Below are 21,569 nucleotides of genomic sequence, written 5' to 3'. Positions count from 1 at the left end.
GGTTCGGCGGGAGTCACGTGACCTGCCCCTACTTCCAGTTCGGCAGGTGTCACGTAACCCGCCCCCACTTCAGTTCGGTGGGTGTCACGTGAGCCCCCCCAGCTGGGCAAGTGACCCTTCCCTGCCAAACACGTGACCCGCATAGAGCTACGCAGGTGGTCCCCATTAGGCTCGTTACGCCCCAAGCCAAGATGTCGCCACCCCGAGCCAAGACGGCAACAGCCGGGATCCAAGATGGTGCCGTACAGGCCACTTCTGGTGCGGTGGGGATCACGTGACCCTCCCCCCGCCCACGTTACTCGCCGGGTCGTCTCCAAGTGCTCCCAATTAGGCTCATTAAGCCCCGAGCCAAGATGGCGGCCATCGGGATCCAAGATGGCGTCCGAGGGGGCCACTTCTGGTTTGGAGGGGGTCACGTGACCCGCACCTACATTCTGGTTCGGCGGGGGTCACGTGATCCAACCCCACTTCAGGCACGGCGGGCTCACGTGACCTGCCCGCCCACTTCTAGTTCGGCGGGAGTCACGGGACCCGCCCCCACTTCCGGTTCCGCGGCAGTCACGTGACCCGCCCCCATTCCGGTTCGGCGGGTGTCACGTGACCCGCCCAACAGGGGCAAGTGACCCTCCCCGCCACACACGTAACCCGCCTAGACCTACGCAGGTGGTCCCCATTGGGCTCAGCCCCGAGCCAAGGTGGCGCCTGCCGGGATCCAAGATTGCGCTGGACGGGCCACTTCCGGTTTGGCGGGTGTCACCTGACCCGCCCCAGTGGGAAAGTGAACTTCCCCCGCCCCACGCGTGTCCCGCCTAGACGAGTATTGGAACACGCATGCATGCGGTCGTGGGGTGGTGTGAAGGGTGTTGCTGCGCAGGCGCTTGGAGTACCACGCCGCTGCTTGCAGGAGTGGTAGAGGCGTTCCGGAGTCGCAGGTAGGGGCTTGGGTGGCTGTTGGGCAGGCCCTCTGGGGGACCGTCGGGGTGACGGGTACGGGTGGTTGGTGCGGGGTGTGGGACCAGGGGTCCACGCGCCAGGTGGCTCTCCGTGTGGCCGCGGAGGCCCCAGTGTGGGTGTTGCGGGGACCACTCTTGAAGCTCCAGAGACACTCACCGTTCATCTTTCGGAGCTCTGGCTTGCTCCAGCGTAAGACGGGACACTAAATAGTGTCGTGAGGATTGAGTGCCTGAAACGGAACCTAGCCCCAAATTAGCAGGGGCCTGGTTGGAGTGGAATGGTTTCTTTTTTTCTTTTTTTCTTTTTTCCCAGCCAGAGCTGGGTTTTCGGAACCAACCCTGGCGCTTCAATCTGTCGGATGAGGAAAACTAAATCTCTGTTTTATAGCAGTTGTGCTGGTTAAAGAGATGGCATGCGGAGGGCTCACTTGGGTTATGTACGGCTGTTACTGTTACTAAAGGTGGGATAGACAGAGGCATGGGCGGGTGAAGCACGCGCTTGAACACCTGTGGAACGTGCGAGTTGTTGTCCTTGCAGCCACTGGAGCTCACCGCTCCGTCAGATTCTGCCCCAGAGCTCCCTTCCGAAATTGGTATCAGGCCTAGACCCAGATTAGGTTGATCCTGTTTCTTTTTCTGACTTTCATGGGCCAGTTATACCAAAGTCCCTCAGTCATTAGTGTGTGGGTAATCATGTGTGGCCGTGCCTGTCTGTTCTGTCCCCAAGGATAGATGGTTTTATTTTTTTAAATGCTTTATTAAAATATGTGCAAACTAAGTGTATATCGTAATACGTCATTTTTTAAAGAAGCAAATTTAATTTTAATATTCTGATATATTACTTGCCTAATGTTAACCTTAAAAACAAAAATCAGTTATTTTACGGGCATTAAAAAAAATTTTTTTTTTTGTTCCAGAAATAGCAAGTACTCGCAATTAGGGATGTGCAAGCTAGGGCAAAATCACAGGCAAGTGATGTTCTCAAATTCTTTCATTAGCAATATCACAGGTTCATGTGGTAAGATGTCTGTTCCTTACACTTGGTTCAAAAAAATCCTGCAGCAGAATAATGACCTTGGGAAAAGTGCCATTACCCTACAGGTCCTGTCTCTCCTCAAAATATTACTTGCCCTCCCTGGGGATTTTTTTTCCAGCCCATAAACTCTCCAGCAGTTCATACTCTTATGCCATGTCTAGCTTTACTGGTGGACTCTGGGTAGGCAGGCCTGTTTGCATTGTTGCCTAAAGTGTCCCGTGCCCTTCTTAAGCATTCATTATACCTTCAGAAAAGTTTGTTCAGCAAATCAAGTGGACACCTTACTTATTAATTGGAAATAATCTATGTATCTAATTTCTGTGAGGAAAATTGCTGTGAGAAACTTTTTTTATACCTGGCTGAATCACTCTCTCATCCATATCTTTTTTTACTTTGATCGTTCCAGTTCTCTAAAATAGAGGATAGAAGCAAAGGATAAAAAATGTGAAGACAAGAAGTACTAAAGAATTGAAATGGTTAAAAGACAAGATGAAAATTACTATCCCAGTGAACCTGAAGTCATTTCCTTGCAATAATGTAAGCTCAGTGATGCCAGGGGGGAGTGGTACCACGGCTGGGAGACACATCTGGCAGACTCTAAGGGTACTACCTTTTCCATTACCTCATGCTATTTAGTTGAAAGTTCATAGTCCTCCTGTGTCCTGTAATGACTAGACTACCACAGGACTGAATTTGATACTGGAAGCAGCATTTTATGAAGGACTTTGATACAAACTAAGCCTATACTAAGGTGGGAGGCCAGGATGATGGAGAGTCTAGAAATTATGTCTCATGAGAAGGGGTAGAAAAACCTGTGTATGTTTGCCTGGAGAGGAGATAGTTGCAGAGATATGTGGAAGTATGTCTCTGGTAAAAAGGAATTTAAATCGCTGTATTCTTCTATGGACTCTGGAAATAGAACCAGGTAGAAATAATAGAGTAGGGGGCGCCTGGGTGGCTCAGTCGGTTAAGCGTCTGCCTTCGGCTCAGGGCATGATCCCAGGGTTCTGGGATCTAGCCCCACATCAGGATCCCTGCTCAATTGAGAGCCTGCTTCTCCCTCTCTCTCTGAGAGCAAAGTAATCATCATCATAATAACCATGTAATAACCTCATTGGGAGGCTTATTCAATTTTGTGATTGCCATTTGTTAAAAGTACTTTAGTTAATTTTTTTAGCCATTTGAAAGTTGCTGACGTGATGCTCCTTTACCTAACCTAAGTATTTCAGTGTGAATTTCTTACATAACTACAGTGAAGTTATCAGGATCAGTTAATTCCCACTGATGTAGGGTCACCTGGATGGCTCAGTCAGTTAAGCATCTGCCTTTGGCTCATGTCATGATCTCAGGGTCCTGTGATTGAGCCCCACATCAGACTCCCTGCTCGTTGGGGAGCCTGCTTCTCCCTCTCCTGGCCCTTCATCCCTGCTCATGCTCTCTCTCTCTCTCTTGCTGTCTCTCTCTCAAATAAATAAATCTTTGAAAAAGCATTCACACTGATATAATTCTGTCCTCTAATCCTAGGTTGGTTATCCTCGTGATGTCTTTTATAACAAAAGAAAATTGAGAGTGTCATACATTGCATTGAAGTGTCATGTCTCTCTAGTCTTCTTTAATCTGAAACTGACATTTCCTCAGTCTTTGTATTTCATGACATCCCTCTTTTAAAAATGTTATTATGATGGGGCGCCTGGGTGGCTCTGTCAGTTGGGCATCCAACTCTTAATTTTTGCTCATGTCATGATCTTGGGGTTGTGGAATCAATCCCCGCATAGGGCTCTGTGTTCAGCGCAGACTCGGCTTCCTCTCCCTCTGCTCCTCCTCCTGCTTCCTCATATTCTCTCTCAAATAAAGAAATAAAATGTTATTATGAAATAATTTTGAACTTAGAGAAAAGTTGCAAAAATGGTACAAAACTCCCACATTCCCTTCATCCCGCTGCACCTGAAGTTAACATCTTGCATAACCATCACAAAACTGTGAAGTTAACATTGATAAAATACTGTTACTTCATCTCACTCTTTTTTAAAAGATTTTATTTATTAATTTGACAGAGAGAGAGACAGCCAGTGAGAGAGGGAACACAAGCAGGGGGAGTGGGAGAGGAAGAAGCAGGCTCCTAGCAGAGGAGCCTGATGTGGGGCTTGATCCCAGAACGCTGGGATCACACCCTGAGCCGAAGGCAGACGCTTAACAACTGTGCCACCCAGGCACCCCTATTACTTCATCTCTTGACCTTATTCTAATTTGGCCAGCTTTCCCTGCTCCTGTATTTTGTTATTGTTGTTGTTCCAGGATCCAATCCACATTGCATTTAGTTGGCATGTCTCCCAAGTCTCCTCCAATTGATGACAGTGCCTTAGATCTTCTTTGTCTTTCATGACCTTGACACTTTTGGGAGTCTAGGCTAGTTATTTAATAAGAAGACTTTCAACTTTGGTATGTCTGATGTTTTCTCATGATTAGATTGAGGTGGTTCATTTTGGAAATGAATACCACAGAAGTCACATGCCCTCCTAAGAGCATATCTGTCAGGCAGTACATGATGTCAACTGGGAGTGATTACTTTGATACCAGGGTTGAGGGGATGTTTGACAGGCTTCTCCATTGTGAAGTCATTATTTTAGTCCCTGTAATTAACAAGTATCTTGAGAGGAAGTACTCATAATTACTTGTTTTGCTCAAGCTGTCCCTGGTTTTGCTGCTAGGAGCACCCTCTCTTTGGTTCCTGTGTGTTTTAGACATGCCCTGTTACTTACAAGCACTGTCTTACTTTCTAGCACCATGAGATGATACAGGCACATTTTGTACTGACCTAGCCCTGGAGTCTCTATTTCTCATGGCATCCTGGGGTGTGTTTTGTTTTCCTTCCTTCCTTCCTTCTTTCCTTCCTTTCTTCCCTCTTTCCCTTCCCTTTTTTTCCCTTCCTTCCCTTCCCTTCCCTTGTTCCTTTGTTCCTTCATTCCTTGAGACTGGTGCTTAGAAACCAAAGGGTGGGGCTGAGTGTGCTTATTGGTGCTTGGATGTTATTGTTTCTCGCGCCTATTAGGGGACAGATGAGATATCCTATCCTAAGGAATATCCTATTGTATGCATTCATAGGCACAACTTTGTTTTTTTTGAGATTTGATGTCTGATCTTATTTATCTGTTACTCTTAGAAAATCTCATTATGGACGGGACTTAGAGATAGCCTCTGTCTCTTGGCAATCTGCTCCTGGTGTTTTTGTTTGGCTTCTTTCATTCTCTTGGCCAAAAGTTTAGCACATTCTGCAGCCTCTTCCTTTTTTCTTAGTATGCTGTTTCTTCAGAGCAACACACCAGCATTTGTGTTGCAGGACACATGGAGTAACAAGACGATGAATCTTGGGTGCTTTGATTCTAGGTTTCTTTCTTTTTTTTAAGATTTTATTTATTTATTTGACAGAGACAGCAAGAGAGGGAACACAAGCAGGGGGACTGGGAGAGGGAGAGGGAGAAGCAGGTGACCCACTGAGCAGGGAGCCCGATGTGGGGCTTGATCCCATGACCCTGGGACCATGACCTGAACTGAAGGCCGACGCTTAACGACTGAGCCACCCAGGTGCCTCTGATTCTAGGTTTCTTACCCTCTTTGTTTAGGGGATTTCTCACACCATACTGCTGAACATCCTGTTTGGTTTACAGATTCTGCTAGCTCTTTGAGGCCTCAGGCGACGAGGCATGGTAGTATCAGTGAGTCCAGAAGTATCTCTCTCTTTTTTCTAGTGACTAAGTTGAGAATACCCAGATTGACATCCCCAGTGCAACTCTGAACAGATTTGTACTTTCTTTCTCCAGTCCTCCTTGGTCTGTAACGGAAATGCCCCTTACTCAGATAGCCCATGGATATGGCCAGGGGTCATGGAGAAGGCTTGTTTGTCATTCCCAGTACAGATTTGGACCACATAACCCTTCCATGCTTCACCCCATACACTTCTCAGAAAAGGTATGAAGTTTGCGTGCATCATCCACTTCAGTGAGACTCTGGCAGCCAGTTGCTGGGAAGGAAGCCAACCACCCATACGTCTGTTTTTGTATCTTGATTACATTGATTAAAACCAGTGCAGGGGCGCCTGGGTGGCACAGCGGTTAAGCGTCTGCCTTCGGCTCAGGGCGTGATCCCGGCGTTATGGGATCGAGCCCCACATCAGGCTCTTCTGCTATGAGCCTGCTTCTTCCTCTCCCACTCCCCCTGCTTGTGTTCCCTCTCTCGCTGGCTGTCTCTCTCTCTGTCGAATAAATAAATAAAATCTTTAAAAAAAAAAAAACCAGTGCATTCACAGATAACTCCAGTTGCGGTACATTACCATGGAGTTCCTACTATATTTCTACTTTTCTTTCTTTCTTTCTTTCTTTCTTTCTTTCTTTCTTTCTTTCTTATACTATATTTCTACTTTTCTTTCTTTCTTTCTTTCTTTCTTTCTTTGACACAGAGAGAGAGCTGGAGAACACAAGCAGGGGGAGTGGCAGAGGGAGAGGGAGAAGCAGACTCCCTGCTGAGCAGGAGCCCTATGCGGGGCTCGATCCCAGCACCCTGGGATCATGACCCGAGCCAAAGGCAGTCGCTTAACCCACTGAGCCACCCAGGTGCCCCTATATTTCTACTTTTCTATACTTAAAACTCTGTTCTGTGATAGGAGGAAACTTGATTTCCAGTAACCACAATATATTACCTATTTGCTTCGCCCCAGCATTGCTTATTTGCATGGAGTATCAGGATTGCTAACACACAGCTTCTCTGGGGAATATGGGAGCCTTCTTTTTGTCTTTAGCTGAGGATATACAGGCCAAATACAGAGTTTACACCCTCTCAGGTAGCTGACTAACATTGTGATGGATTGGTCTTCCTGCCCGAGAAAAAGGGATATCTTTCTGTTTGTTGTGTCCTTCAGGCATATTTGAAAGATTGTCATATAGGTTTTGTCATACAGTTTTTGTTAAACTTCTAAGTATTTTGTCTTTGTTGACCCTAGAACTAGGGGTTTCCCCACCATTATGTCCTCTCTATTGTTTGAGTTTACCTTGGATATTTATTTCTCCATATTAAATGTTCACGTTGCTACTTCACTGGAATCTTTTGTTTTGTTTTGTTTTCATTAGTTCTCATTGCCCTGTTCAGTTCCATTTCCCTGATAAGAAATGACGTCAAGCAGCTCTTCCCGTGCCTATGAATTATGCTGAAAAGTCTTTTGAATGTGAAGTTTATGTGGAATGAGGAACTTATAAACCAGTGATGTGAGAAGCTGCAAAGTAGACCTGGGCTCTTCTCCCTTCTTTCTCTTTCCCCAGCTGGCATCTCAGGAGTCTGTCCTTTTCAGGGAGAGGCATTTAGACAAGGAGGAATGGCTGCTTCAGCCCTGACAGAGCGTCAAGGTGATACATGGGAAGCACCCAGAGCGGTGCTGTCACAATCGTCATTACCAGGGACCGTTTGGAGAAGTGGATGCTGGCGACGTTGCAGCAGGATCTCTCACACCTCTCAGCACCGGTGCTGCTCCCTAAAGGTGGGGCTGGATGCTCTGCTCTGCTCTGATGTTGTAAGGGGGAATGGCCGCAGAGTTTCGGCTTTTTTAATTTTTTATTGTTCCCTTCTTCTCAGTGCTGCATCCACAGGACTCTGCTCTTCAAGAGAGGGTCTCCGTGAAGGAGAGGATAACCACCGCACTTCCTGAAGGCATGAACACTGGTGAGTCAGGATTTCATTTTTCCTTCTCTGCAGTGAGACCGTTGCCAGTATGTGTGAACTACCATCCAGCTGACTTGACCTCAGGCTTTGTAGGTAGGACTGAAACACAGTCCCACACCGTGGAAGAGGTGGGGTTAGCAAAGATGCTAGGAAATGAGAAGAATACAGTCACTCAGTGAAATGAAGAGCCTCATGAATAGTGCAGATTTTTAAGTGCCCCAAACTTAAATTCCGTGTCCAAGGACAAATTTAAAAAGAAGTGAGATTTTTCTTTTTTCCCCTTCCATTTCACACATACAGGTTTAGGTAAGTCCGTTTCCCAGTATTCTAGAAGATTGTGAAATACACTTACAAGAAGAGAAATTCATACTCCCATAACCAGTTTTAACATTTTGGTGGAAAATATAGAATACTCATTTCTATCCAAAAAGCTGGTTTCCACTGTCTTGACATATGTACATACACTTGTACAAAAAAGGCCTGGATCCTGTAGTGCACGCCACAACACCCATACCTTGCATGCTTTCTTTCAGCCAAGACTTCGCCCTTCTTCCCGAGGCCTTGTCAGTAAGAAAGTGTTTGCTGTTTCAGCAATCGGTAACATTCCAAGACGTGGCCATTGACTTCTCCCAAGAAGAATGGGGATTCCTGATCCCTGCTCAGAGAAAATTGTACACGGCTGTGATGTCGGAGAATTATCAGAACCTCGTCTGGCTAGGTAAGGGCATTGAGCACTGAATTCAGCATCTGTTCTCTGCTGTGTCTTCCTCTTTCTGGTGGAATTCTCTGGGAAACTACTTTATGTCCCATAAAGAGCTGTCAGAAGTGGGCAACTCTCTCATTCTCATCCTTCAGAAAACCTTTAAACTTTGCTTGGCCATTTTCATTAGGGCTTTTCTTTCTGACTGCTGTGGTAGCTGGGCTCAATTCCTAGGTAATAACGGCGTGGCCAGTTGCTGTCTCTTTTTATTTGCTCAGGCATTTCTGTCTCTAAGCCTGGTGTAGCTTTCCTGTCGGAGCAAGGGAAACAGCCCTGGGAGATGAGGAGCAAGGAGGCCAGGTCTTCATGAGCAGATGAGTCGGGAACCAAGCAGAGGGGAGATGACATGTTCACAAGGCCAGCCACTCTGACAAGGGCTTCGAGTGTTCGGACACCTCCCTTCAGAGGGCCCTTTAGTTCAGCTCCATAGTGGGTCTGGCTTTCCTCTTCATTGGTCACCCTGTGCTCCTCTATCATTTAAAATAATTCCTCCCAGCCTCCAGATGGAAGTGTGTTTCCCCTCCCTCCCTCGCTCCCTCAGTTTATGATCAGCCTCCTACCTTTACTCTCCCGGTGGTTTCTCACCAGCTCATCCTCCTTCTTTCATTCACTCATTCATATAGCTGTTCTTTTGATAACATTCCTCAGTGCTTCTGTTTTCTTCATTCAAAAAATACTCATTCTGTCCTCTGACTAATTGAATAAATATATCCATCCAAGAACTATTCCATGAACAAACATATTTGGTCTTTAATTCTGGCCAGTAATGGGGTTTTCTTAAGAGAGGCTAGCCCAACCAAGGAATTTACTGTTTAATAAAGGGAATTATTAGATGTTCTTAAACAGCTTGGCAAAGTAGGAGCCAAGGTTAGAGAATGTTAAACAGGGTGATGACTGTACAGGCTTTGGAGTGGCCAAGGGTTCACATGTCAGTGGTAGATGGTTTGGAGGTCTGGCCACTTAATGTGTGCTGCTTACCTGTACCATCTAAACCTGTTCTAGCCCAATCCTGGATGCAGCTCGTACATCTCATGAAAGATGGCTGCTGGTCTACCCACCTGAGAGCTGGTGGTGTGGACACTACCCAGTCCATGTTGGCAGCTCTGGCCACATAAACATAAGCATTTGATGTCTGCCTTAGCCTGTTTGAGCTGCTGTAACAGAAATGCCACAGATTAGGGCCTTTACTTCTCTTTTTTTATTAAAGATTTATTTATTTATTTATTTTAGAGAGAGAGCAAGAGACCGTGTGCGCAAGTGTGCAGTGGGGAGGGGCAGTGGGAAAGGGGAGAGAATCTTTTTTTTTTTAAAGATTTTATTTATTTATTCAACAGAGATAGAGACAGCCAGTGAGAGAGGGAACACAAGCAGGGGGAGTGGGAGAGGAAGAAGCAGGCTCATACCGGAGGAGCCTGATGGGGCTCGATCCCATAACGCTGGGATCACGCCCTGAGCCGAAGGCAGACGCTCAACCACTGTGCCACCCAGGCGCCCTGGGAGAGAGAATCTTAAGCAGACTCCCTGATAAGTGCAGAACCTGATGTGGGGCTTGATTTCATGACCCTGAGACCACAGCCTGAGCCAAAACCAAGAGTCTGATGCTTAACTGACTGTGCCACCCCGGCAGCTCAAAAAGCATTTACTTCTCATGGTTCTGGAGGCTGGGAAGTGCGAGATCAAGGCACTAGCAGATTCGTTGTCTGGTGAGGGTCTGCCCCTAGTTCACAGACATCCATCTTCTGATCGTGTCCTCATGTGAAGGAAAGGGAGAGGGAACTCTCTGGGGTCTCTTACAAGGGCACTAATCACATTTATGAGGGATCCACCCTAATGACCTGATCGCCTCCCAAAGGCGCACCTCAAATACTGTCCTATTTAGAGTTAGGATTTCAACATAAGAATTTGTGAGGGAGGGGCGCCTGGGTGGCTCAATCAGTTAAGTGTCTGCCTTTGGCTCAGGTCATGAACCCAGGATCCTGAGATCAAGGCCCGAGTCAGGCTCCCTGCTCAGTGGGCAGTCTGTGTCTCCCTCTCCCTCTGCACAGGGCCCCTAAAATCTTCCCTATGTGCCAGATCCCTGAGTCTTCATAGGATTGGTCTACCACCTTCTGGAGCACATGTGTCTTACCAGGTCATCTGGGTTACTTGCCACTTTGTGGTGTTCAGTTCTCATGAACATGAGGTCGTCGATATAGTGGACCAGTGTGATGTTCTACAGAATGATCAGATAGTCCGGAGTCTTCAGAATATGCTGTGATAGCAGGAGAATTGAATTCATTGCTGGGCCAAGACCCTTGGGTCAGTCAGCTTGGGCTGCCATAGTAAAGCTCCCTACACTGGATGGTGTAAATACAGAAATTTATTTCCTCAAGCTAGAAGTCTGAGATCAAGGTGTTGCAGGGTTGGATTCTCCTGAGGCCTCTTTCCTTGGTTAGTAGTTGGCCATCCCCTTCCTGTGTCTTCCCGTGGTTGACCCTCTATATGTGTCAGTGTTGTAATCTCTTCTTATAAGAATACCGGTTATACTGGATTAGGGCCCCTCCAGCTGACTTGATTTATCTCTTTTAAAGGGCCTGTCTCAGATGCCTGGGTGGCTCAGTTGATTAAGGATCTGCCTTTGGCTCAGGTCATGATCCCAGGGTCCCTGGATCGAGTCCTGCATCAGGCTACCTGCTCAGTGGGGAGTCTGCTTCTCCCTTTGCCTCTAACCCTCTCCCTGCTCCTGCTCTCTCTCTTTCTGTCTCTCAATTAAATAAAAAAAAAGGGGGCGCCTGGGTGGCTCAGTCAATTAAGCGCCTGCCTTTCGGCTCAGGTCATGATCTCAGGGTCCTGGGATCGAGCCCCACATCAGGCTCCCTGCTCATTGGGGAGCCTCCTTCTCCCTCTCCTCCTGCTCATGCTCACTCACTTTCACTCTCTTTCTCTCAAATAAATAAATTTTTAAAAATCTTTTTTAAAAAATTAAGTTAAAAATCTTTTTAAAAAAAGTTCTATCTCCAAATATCTGCCTATCTCTGAAATTTTGTATCATTGATTATCCATACCAATTGGATATGTACTTTCTTGTGTCATCGGTGTTTCATCATTGAAATGATTGGATTGGGTGAGTGATGGCTAGTTAGAGCATACGATAATAAAAATCTTCTAAACTTATAAAAATAAGATGGATTTATTTTATTAAGTATTCAGTGACATGCTGTAAAAAGAAAAAAATTATCTCCTTGTGTTTTCATTCTCACTATCCTAGAGGACCAGTGGTAATAATATAGTAGGCATACATTCACATTTTTATCCATGCTAATACACAACACACAAACACACACACACACACACACACACACACACACACACACACCCAGGGAGCATCTTATTATTTCTTGCTCTTACAGAATAGATAGGTTTCTACAGTTGTTACTCTGCAGTTTGGTCTTGTCAGTCAGCTTTATCTCTTTCACTCAATATAACGGAAACTCATTATTTTTAATAGTTTCATAAATGAGCTGGACTATTGGACATAATGTCATCAACTCAAACAGACGCTTTTATTGGTTGCTTCCAGCCAAATAGTTTGACAGTCAATGTCCTCGTACATGTGTACCTTTAAGTACTAGAGTCTTTAAGCCAAGATTGTCAACAGTGGGAGTATGTATGTTTAGTCATATTAATATATTTGTATGTTTATTTTCAGAGAGTGAATCAATATGGGAGAGCAAGGAATAATGTCTAAGGAAGGGTATAAAACAGGAAACAGTCCAACATGAAATAGTGATGAAAAGAACAAGCAACACATGTAAAGAATATGCCAAACCTTCCTGCACCAGTACGTGCCTTTTCATCCATCAGAAGATTCTTTTTTTTTTTAAGATTTTATTTATTTATTTGACAGAGATAGAGACAGCCAGTGAGAGAGGGAACACAAGCAGGGGGGAGTGGGAGAGGAAGAAGCAGGCTCATAGCGGAGGAGCCTGATATGGGGCTCGATCCCATAACGCCAGGATCACGCCCTGAGCCGAAGGCAGACGCTTAACCGCCGTGCCACCCAGGCACCCTATCAGAAGATTCTTGAGGAGGAGTGCTGCCAGTGCCACGAGTGTGGGAAATCCTTTAGCCGTCGATCAACTCTCGTTCAGCATCAGAGAATTCACACAGGAGACAGACCCTATATATGTAATAAGTGTAGTAAAACTTTCAGTCAGAGGGCACACCTTAAGCAACATGAGAGGATTCACACAGGTGAGAGACCGTATGAATGTCAGGAATGTAGGAAGACCTTCAGCCAGATGACTCATCTCACTCAGCACCAGAGTACACATACTAGAGAAAAGTCCCACGAGTGCCATGCATGTGGAAAGGCCTTCAGCCATTCCTCAGCTCTGATTGATCACCGGAGAATTCATAGTGGGGAAAAACCCTACAAATGTGAGGACTGCGGCAGGGCCTTCACTCAAAGTGCACAGCTCATCAGACATCAGAAACTTCATTCCGGAGACAAACCCTACGAATGTAGTAAGTGTAAGAAGTCCTTCATACATCTCTCTTCCCTGATTGAGCATTGGAGAGTTCACACTGGAGAAAAACCATATCAGTGCGAGGACTGCACAAAGACCTTTTGCCGTATCATGCAACTTAACCTACACAGGAGAATTCACACTGGCGAGAAACCCTATGAATGTAAGGAATGTGGAAAAGCCTTTACCTGTAGGTCCCATTACATCATTCATAGGAGGAGTCATACAGGAGAAAGACCTTACGAATGTCGTGTGTGGGAAAACTTTTAGTAACTGCTCTTCACTTGTCACACACGATAGGACACATAGTGGAGTGAAGCCCTTCGGGTGCCATGAATGTGGGAAGGCCTTTAATACTTCCTCATCACTTTGTCAGCATAAGAGGATTCATACTGGTGAGAAGCCCTTTGATTGCCCTGAATGTGGGAAGTCCTTTAGATGCAGATCTCAGCTTACTTGACATCAGCGAATCCATGTTGAGGAATATTAACGAAAGCTAACTGGACTTGGAAATGTGACTATCTAGTTATTTAACAATCAGTCAAGATCTTGGTAACAAGTAGAATAAATGATGCCAATTCTCTTAAAAAAGCAGTTTATTCACAGTGTCTCATGTTCTCACTGTGTGGATGGAATGGCAGTGAACCCACTTATGAAATTGTAGAGGAACAAAGGAAATCCGTTTTAAGAGCAGAAAGTGAAACCACTACCCCATAACCTGGGCAGCTCTGGCTTCATGCCCCCACACAAGGCCTCCACTGTGCCATCAGTAATGAGCAGTAGTGCTCTACGAATGAAACTTCCCTGGTCCTCAGTCTCTGTCACGTCACATCAAGTATTTTGAAACCAAGACCACAGTGCTTGTGTCCTAACTGCCAAAGAATAGGGAAGGAGACCATCTCTTGGCTTGCTTCTATCCTAACAAGAAAGACACTATGTCCTACCTATGACATTTATGTGCAATGGGGAGCTCCCCTTGAATGGGAGAACGTTAGACATCACATAATATGAAAGAACAAGCAGCTACTACTTGATGCTTTGTATCCTAAAAATGGTGTCCAAATATGGTTCCAAATGTAGGTTTGGATTACCTAACCGTGGTGTGACTTGAATGTTCTCCCACACTTCCTGCAATTGCTGCATTTTAAAGAGTTTGTCACTGTTTTCATTGCCTATGAACAAGAATAGAGAGAGGCAGAGACAGACACAGGGGCGTCCCCAGGGCTAGCTGTAAGAGGTGTCACAAGTAGATGTTAGGGGTAAATATTCCTGAAGTGAACACACATGGGTTTTCTTTTCTTGAATTTCTCTCAACTGCATCTATAAAAACATTTGTAAATTACATGTCCCAATTTCGGGAAGAGTCAATACACAATGGACTCACCAACCAAGCTAACGCGAGTATTGCCAGTAACTCAGAATCCACTGAGTGTCCTCGAAAGGCCATTCTTTTTTTAGCCTCAGTACCTCAAGTAACTAATTTACAAAGTTAGGTTACAGTTCTCTGGCTTTTCATTATTGTCTTATTACCTGTTGATGTAATCCTAAATGAGATGTTCTAGTTTTGAACTTGGAATCATGCTCTGCATTCTTCTGTGACTTGAATCTGAAACTGATTTTGAGATTTATGTATGCATTAAATGAGGTTCCCCTTTTCCACAGCAGAGCCACCCTGTACAAATGCACCAGCCATTGGGTCCATTCCTTTGTTGCTGAATACCTGAGTTGGTTGTTTCTCAGTCTTTGCTGTTCCAAATAATCCACTGATAATCTCCATGTCTTCTGGGCCCATTTACAAGACCATCTCCAGAGTAGAGTTCTGATAGTGGACTTCTGCATTCACTAACAAGTTTTCCAGGTCCTTGCGCTGCTATATATGCTGTATTCGTAGTGGTATTTCTACAGTGTAAAGAGTTCCCAGGAATGGGTACATTCTAAATCCATGTGGCCTCAGGTGACTGTAAGGCCTAGATGAAACCCAACATGTTTTGTGGTCTTGTGCTGACTGCCCTCCTCAGATCTTTCTTAGACATTGCCTCAAGTGCCATGAAAATAGATAAGTGAGTTACTACATAACACCCTCAGTCTCATGATTTCAGTATCATGACACTGCCTTACTTTTTCTTAATGACAGGACCCTCAAATACCAAGTGAGGGGGCACCTGGATGGCACAGTTGGTTGAGCATCTGACTCTTGGTTTCAGCTCAGGTTTGATCTCAGGGTCGTGAGATCAAGTCCTGCATCGGGCTTTGAGTTCAGCGTGGAGTCTTCTTGGGTTTCTCTCTCTCCCTCCGCCCCTCTCCTCCATGCTTTCTATCTCTCAAATCTTCAAAAAAAAAAGCAAATATCAGGTGGTAGTCTAATTTAAATTTGTGTGACAGATAATTAGGTTTTACAGAATTCAAATTGCATATGCAATTCCACAGTGTAGTGTCAAAGTGGCACAAGAAAATAAACGCTGTCTAGAGTTAACATCAAGAGGGGAGTAAGATCAATATTGAATGGTTTTGAAATCCAGAAAGGTTCTCAGAGAAATGTCACATGGGCTAGACTTTTAAAAATGAACAGGTGTTTTCAAAGACGAGTTGAGTAAATGCATTCAAGTCAGAGGGGAAAGGCCTGCAAACTCACTGGGCTTGTGAAAGTCAAGACCTGAGTTCTACTCTCCCAGTAAAAATTAGATGTTACATTCAACCATGTCAGGCAGTGTGCCTGCTTCCTTGCCTGCATTATTTTTCTCTCTAACCCTTATTTTACTCGTTAAACCATTTAATATTTGTGTATCACTTAGTGCCAGAATGTAATCTCCATGAGGACAGGAAAGGTGACTTAGATTTTGTAGGTCATTAGTAGATGAATAAATGAATGGAAGGCCTGGATTCATGACTGGATTCATTGACTTGATCTCTAGGTTTTATGCAGATCTGTTGAAATAATCTCCTATAAGCTTTAGGACTGTAATTGCTGTCAAACGCATTCACACAGTGGTCCCATCTGCACTAATAATTTGGATTATCTTTGCTTGGTAGCTTGTGTGATGTTTAGAGCATTCAGTGAAAAAGACTGAGATCATTGTTGTTGGAATAAGTACATCTGTCAGGATTCAGAGGGCCTAGAGAGCTTTCAGCCACAATGTGTAACTGGTCCTCATGGAGAAGCCCCACCTCTCTTAGGCCATCTCGTTGTTTGTCTGGCTAGTCTCCCAAATATAGTTCTAACACTGCCCAGAGTTTGAGTTGTGGAAGTATAATAGGAAAGATATGATTGAGACTCAAGAATCATTAAAAGCGTTCACTAGGACTTCTCATCCTAAGCAAGCAAGGAAATGTTTGTGGACATAGATTTGGAGGAGTTCACCCAAAGAAAGGAGATCAGACTTTTGGCTTACCAAAATATATTGACATGGATTGAATCAGGAGAGGTCATTACAGTTTCTGGAGTGACTGGTGTAGACATGTACTAGATAACATAGTGAATGACATGACAAATCCATTTCCATACTATCCTGACAGGACTTGAAAGGGTTCAATGAATTACAGTGCTAGAGTGGGTGATCCAGGAAGATTTCTGTGGACCTTTGCATGAGGCAACCCTAGCAGACTCTTGAAAAAGCATGTTCATAGAGAATGGCACTGTTCTTGAGAGATCTCTGATCCCAGGAACTCCTTGGGTAACTTCACTACACAGGTATGATGCATGTTGGTGATGGATTTCACCCATGTAACAAATATAACGCCATCACTCTCATACCTCCATGCTCAGGGAAGGCCGCTTTGTTGTTTTTTCCTTCTACACGCAATCAAGCATTGTGGGGTTTTTGTTTGTTTTGCTTTCTTTGTCTGGCTTCCTTCACTCAATATTTTGAGAAGCATTGATGTTGTGCCTTTCAGCATTTATTCTTTGCTGAGTAGTAGTCTGCTCTGTTAATATAATTTGTTTATCCATTCTCCTGTTGGTAGACATTTGGGTTGTTTCTGGATGTTTTAATTATAAAGCTCTTGTGAACATTTTTTAAAGATTTTATTTGAGAGAGCGAGCACCAGTATATGGCATTTTATAAAGAGAATCGAAATTGGAACATGGAAGTTCCTTTCTCTTTCCCAGGGAAAAAACAGTAGAGATTCCCCATTTCTCACACTTGGTCATGAGACTGAATCTCATACTTAAGACCTCTTTAGTATGAATGCATGCACTGCCTTAAATTTTAAGAAAAATTTACATACACAGCAAAAAGGGCAGAAATCGTAGGTGTACATCTTGAATTTCCACAAGGCAATCTATCCATGTAAGCAGCACTCTGAATAAAAACCAGAACATTACCAGCACCCTTCAAATGTCCCCAGAACCCCTTCCAGACACCATCACCTCCCCTAGTGTAACCGCTATCCCCCTGCTTCTCAATCATTATAAAATGCCATATACTGGCGAGAACTTTGACAAGACAAGTACATAACAGGAAAACAAAGTTTATCTGTAATCTTATAACTCGGAGCTACTTTTCACATTTTAATTTAAAACTTAGGTACATTTTTACCCCCTCATCTCTTTCACACTCATTTAAACCTGATTTTTAAAAATAGTAATAAAAGGTGATTTTTAAAATAACGTTTTGAAAAATGTGAAAGTATATATTTCTGCAACCATGAAGCACCTTGATGTTCATTGGGTTGACGCAGCAGAAAAAAGGGTTGTGTGTTGGAGTTTGCTAAGCTTTCCAGATGGAGGCAAATGAGGTGGAATAGCACCTTTCTGTGGTTTTTCAGAATCACGTTGTCTTGACTTTATTGCTGCTTACTGCACTACCCCAAACCATAGGAGCTAGAGCAGGAACCATTTTTTATAAATTTCTCATGATTCTGTATGTGAAGCATTCATATTTTACTTGAGGGGATGGGTATCTAACCTTTTGTCTATGTGGTTCCTGCCAGGAAGATGGCTTCTTCATTCACACGTCTGACACCAAGCCGGAGTGGTGAGATCATAATTATGGGGCTCCTATTTGCACCATCAGCTGCTGCTTCGGTCCTCTCCATGAAGTCCCAGCCCCTACCCTCACTGGCTTCCTCATGTGGTCTGGAAAGAACAGCTGGATTCCTTACAGAGTAGATCAGAGCTCCCAAGAGTGCAAAACAGAACTTGCCAGGCCTTTAATTTATCTAAACAGTCTTTTGTAGTTTCCAGTTAATAGAGCTTGCATAACCTTTATTACATTATTCCCTACATATTTCATATTTTTAAATTCTATTTGCTTTTTTCCACTCAGAAAACAGGGCAACAGCCTTTATATATATTTCTACTACACACGAGGCTCATTTTTTAAAATTTAAATTCAATTAGCCAACATATAGTACATCATTAGTTTCAGATGTAGTGGTCAATAATTCATCAGTTGCATATAACACCCAGTGCTCATCACATATGTACCCTCCTTAATGCCCATTACCCAATTACCCTGTCCCCCCACCAACCTCCCCTCCAGCAACCCTCAGTTTGTTTCCTATAGTTAAGAGTCGCTCATGGTCTGTCTCCCTCTCTGATGACTTCCCATTCAGTTTTCCCTCCCTTCTATGATCCTCCGTGCTGTTTCTTATATTCCACATATGAGTGAAACCATTTGATAATTACCTTTCTCTGATTGACTTATTTTGCTCAGGATAATTCCCTCCAATTCCATCCACATCAATGTAAATGGTAAGTATTCTTCCTTTCTGATGGCTGAGTAATATTCCATTGTGTATATGGACCACATCTTCATCCATTTATCTGTTGATGGACATCTCTGCTCTTTCTATAGTTTGGCTGTTGTGGACATTGCTGCTTTAAACATTGGGGTGCAGGTGCCCCTTCGGATCATTATATTTGTGTCTTTGGGATAAATACCTAGTAGTGCAATTGCTGGGTCATAGGGTAGCTCTATTTTTAGCCAGAAGAATGTTGAAAAAGAAAACTAAAGCTGGTGGCATCACAATGCCAGACTCCAAGCTCTAATAATCAAGACAGTATGGTACTGGCACAAGAACAGACACAGATCAATAATTCTATTTGTCTTTTCTAAATTTCAATTTCTGATTGTTCATTGCTATGGTACAGACATACAATGGATGTTCATATATTCCATCTGTATCTTGCAATCGTACTAAACTCAGTTGGTCTAGTTTTGGTTTTTGAACATTGGATAGGTTGTTCAACCTAAGATGATCTTGCCTTCTTCAAATAAAGGCAATTTTACTTTTTCTTGCCCATCTGGATGTCTTACTTATTTTTCCTAGCCTTTTTGCACTGGCTGAAACCTCTAGTACAGAAGTAAGTAGATGTGAGGACAGACACCCTTGCTTTGCTCCTGATTTTATTTTTTATTTTTTTAAAAGATTTTATTATGTGACAGAGAGACAGCCAGCGAGAGAGGGAACACAGCAGGGGAGTGGGAGAGGAAGAAGCAGTCTCCCAGCCAAGGAGCCCGATGTGGGACTGGATCCCGAACGCCGAATGGAACGCCAGGATCACGCCCTGAGCCGAAGGCAGACGCTTAACGACTGCACTACCCAGGCGCCCCCTGCTCCTGATTTTAGGGGAAAAGCATCTAGGTTTTTTATCATTCTGTATCAAATTAGCTGGTTTTGAAAATGGTTTTTATCAAGTTGAGTAAGTTCCTTCTTTCTTGGTTTGCTCAGTGTCTTTATCTGGATTGGATGTTACATTTCGTGAAAAGCTTTTCTGCATCTATTGAAGTAATCATATGGTTTTTAATTTTTTGAGTTTTTTTAACATGGTAAATTATTTTGCTTGATTTTCAGATATTTAAACAACCTTGTATTCCTTGGAGAAACCTTACGTGGTTGTGCTGTAAGGGTATGTACTTAATGTTACTGAATCGTACACCTAAAAATGGATAAAATGGTTAATGTTATGTATATTTTACCACCAAAAAAAAAAAAAAACCAAACCAACCCCCCACCCCCAAAAAAGAAGAGAAATCACGCCTGCATTTGGCTACCTCAGCAAGCCAAACAGAATCACTTTCCTGCAGACCCAGCTGTTAGGGGGAAAGGAGCACATGTTCCTCCACATTATGGGAAATCCAGGTGAGCAATGAGTGGGCACCTTACAACAGGTAGCCTAGTTTTGAAGTGTCACCTTTTACTTTCCTTTTTTTTTTTTTTTAAGGATTTTATGTATGTATTTGACAGAGCGAATGGGGGAGGGGCAGAGGGAGAAGCCGACTCCCCACTGAGCACGGAGCCTGACCTGAGCCACCCAGGCACCCTGTGATTTTTAAATTATGAAAAATTACAATAAGATTAGTTGCCGCTTCTTCTCTCTCCTGTCTGGGTAGTAAGTAGGCCACTGCGCCTCCAGATTCTTAGTGTTTCATAAAGACCGGTCCTTAGAGTGTTGTCTAAGGCGAGGCGGATGGCGTGTCCGTTAGCCTGCTCCCCACCTGACCTTACTGCATCCGTGTGGGTAGCTGCCACCACCGGTAGACGCCGTCAGCCTTCACTTGGCTGAAACGTCAATGAATTGCACCCAGGCACTTCAGGGGAACTTCTGTAATTCAAAATCTCCGCTGAGCTAGTGGCTCTTTAGAGAAGGATAAAACTTCCCTGAAAAGGTGTCTGCCGCTCCTCCGATTAAAACATGACGCCATGGTGAGGTTGGCCACACCCCTAAATAGAGTATTTCATTCGGCCAGCGAAGCTTGTTGCATTCCTTGCTTGCCAATCATTCAGTCTAAATTGACTTGGAATGGGGACGTCAGGGAGAGAACCCCCAGGCCTGCCTGCTAGAAACCTCAGCTTCCAGGAGAGCTGTTGTACGTGCTGCCCATGTCCAGCAGGTGGCGATGTTGTACTGCGAAACAGCCGCCGAGCGCTTCCTCTTAGCTAATGCGTTCTTTTTTTTCTTTCATTATGGGATTTCGTTTTATTTTCTTTAGATCTCCGGAGAAGGGACAAAAATCATCTGTCAGCGTGGGACAAGTTTTTTTGGTCCTTTGTGGGTATTTAGAGAATACACATAGAACACATCGATTTTTATTATTTTTTATTATTTCTTTTTGTTTCGAGTTTTTATTTAAATTCTAGTCAGCTAACATATAGTGTAATACTGGTTTCAGGAGTAGAAGTTAGTGATTCATCACTTACCTGTAACACCCAGTGCTCATCACAACACATGCTCTCCTTAATACCCATCGCCCATTTGATGTGGTTTTGGAATATAGGTGAGGTTCAGGGGAGTGGAGTCCAGAGCCCATGACCAAGAAAGAATTCTTGAGACGTCTTTGGTGCAAAATGGTGATTTATGAAAGCACGGGGACAGGACTTGTGGACAGAAAGAGCTGCTGCTCTTTCTCAGAGGGGTGGCTGATTATATACTAGGGGGTTGGAGGAAGTAAAGAAAAGGGAGGTTTCAAAAGGATTTTCACATGTTAAAGAAGACTCACACGATACCAGAGGCCTTGCCATTGTCAAGTTAAGGTTGTTCTTCCCTCTAGCAAGGTACTGACATGAAGACAGTCGGGAACTTCCTGGAGGAACATTACACTCTGTTCCGCTTCAAGTATCTGTCAATGGACTGCAGCTTATAAAGACATTTAATTCTGTTTACA

The 21,569-nt window shown here is 44.1% G+C and overlaps 1 long non-coding RNA gene across 1 annotated transcript; it reads left to right on the top strand.

Annotated features, from left to right (window-relative positions):
- The first annotated feature begins 2,425 nt into the window (after window positions 1-2,425).
- On the top strand, window positions 2,426-12,267 carry LOC109488370. Its single transcript, XR_002141347.1, has 5 exons — window positions 2,426-2,526; window positions 7,299-7,513; window positions 7,609-7,695; window positions 8,229-8,413; window positions 12,144-12,267. It is a non-coding gene; the product is annotated as an uncharacterized LOC109488370 (long non-coding RNA).
- Window positions 12,268-21,569: the final 9,302 nt, after the last annotated feature.

Source organism: Ailuropoda melanoleuca, chromosome 12, assembly GCF_002007445.2.
Source record: "Ailuropoda melanoleuca isolate Jingjing chromosome 12, ASM200744v2, whole genome shotgun sequence".
Classification (NCBI taxonomy): Eukaryota; Metazoa; Chordata; class Mammalia; order Carnivora; family Ursidae; genus Ailuropoda; species Ailuropoda melanoleuca.
The sequence above is the reverse complement of the archived record's forward strand: the minus strand, read 5'-3'. Positions and strand labels throughout refer to the sequence as shown.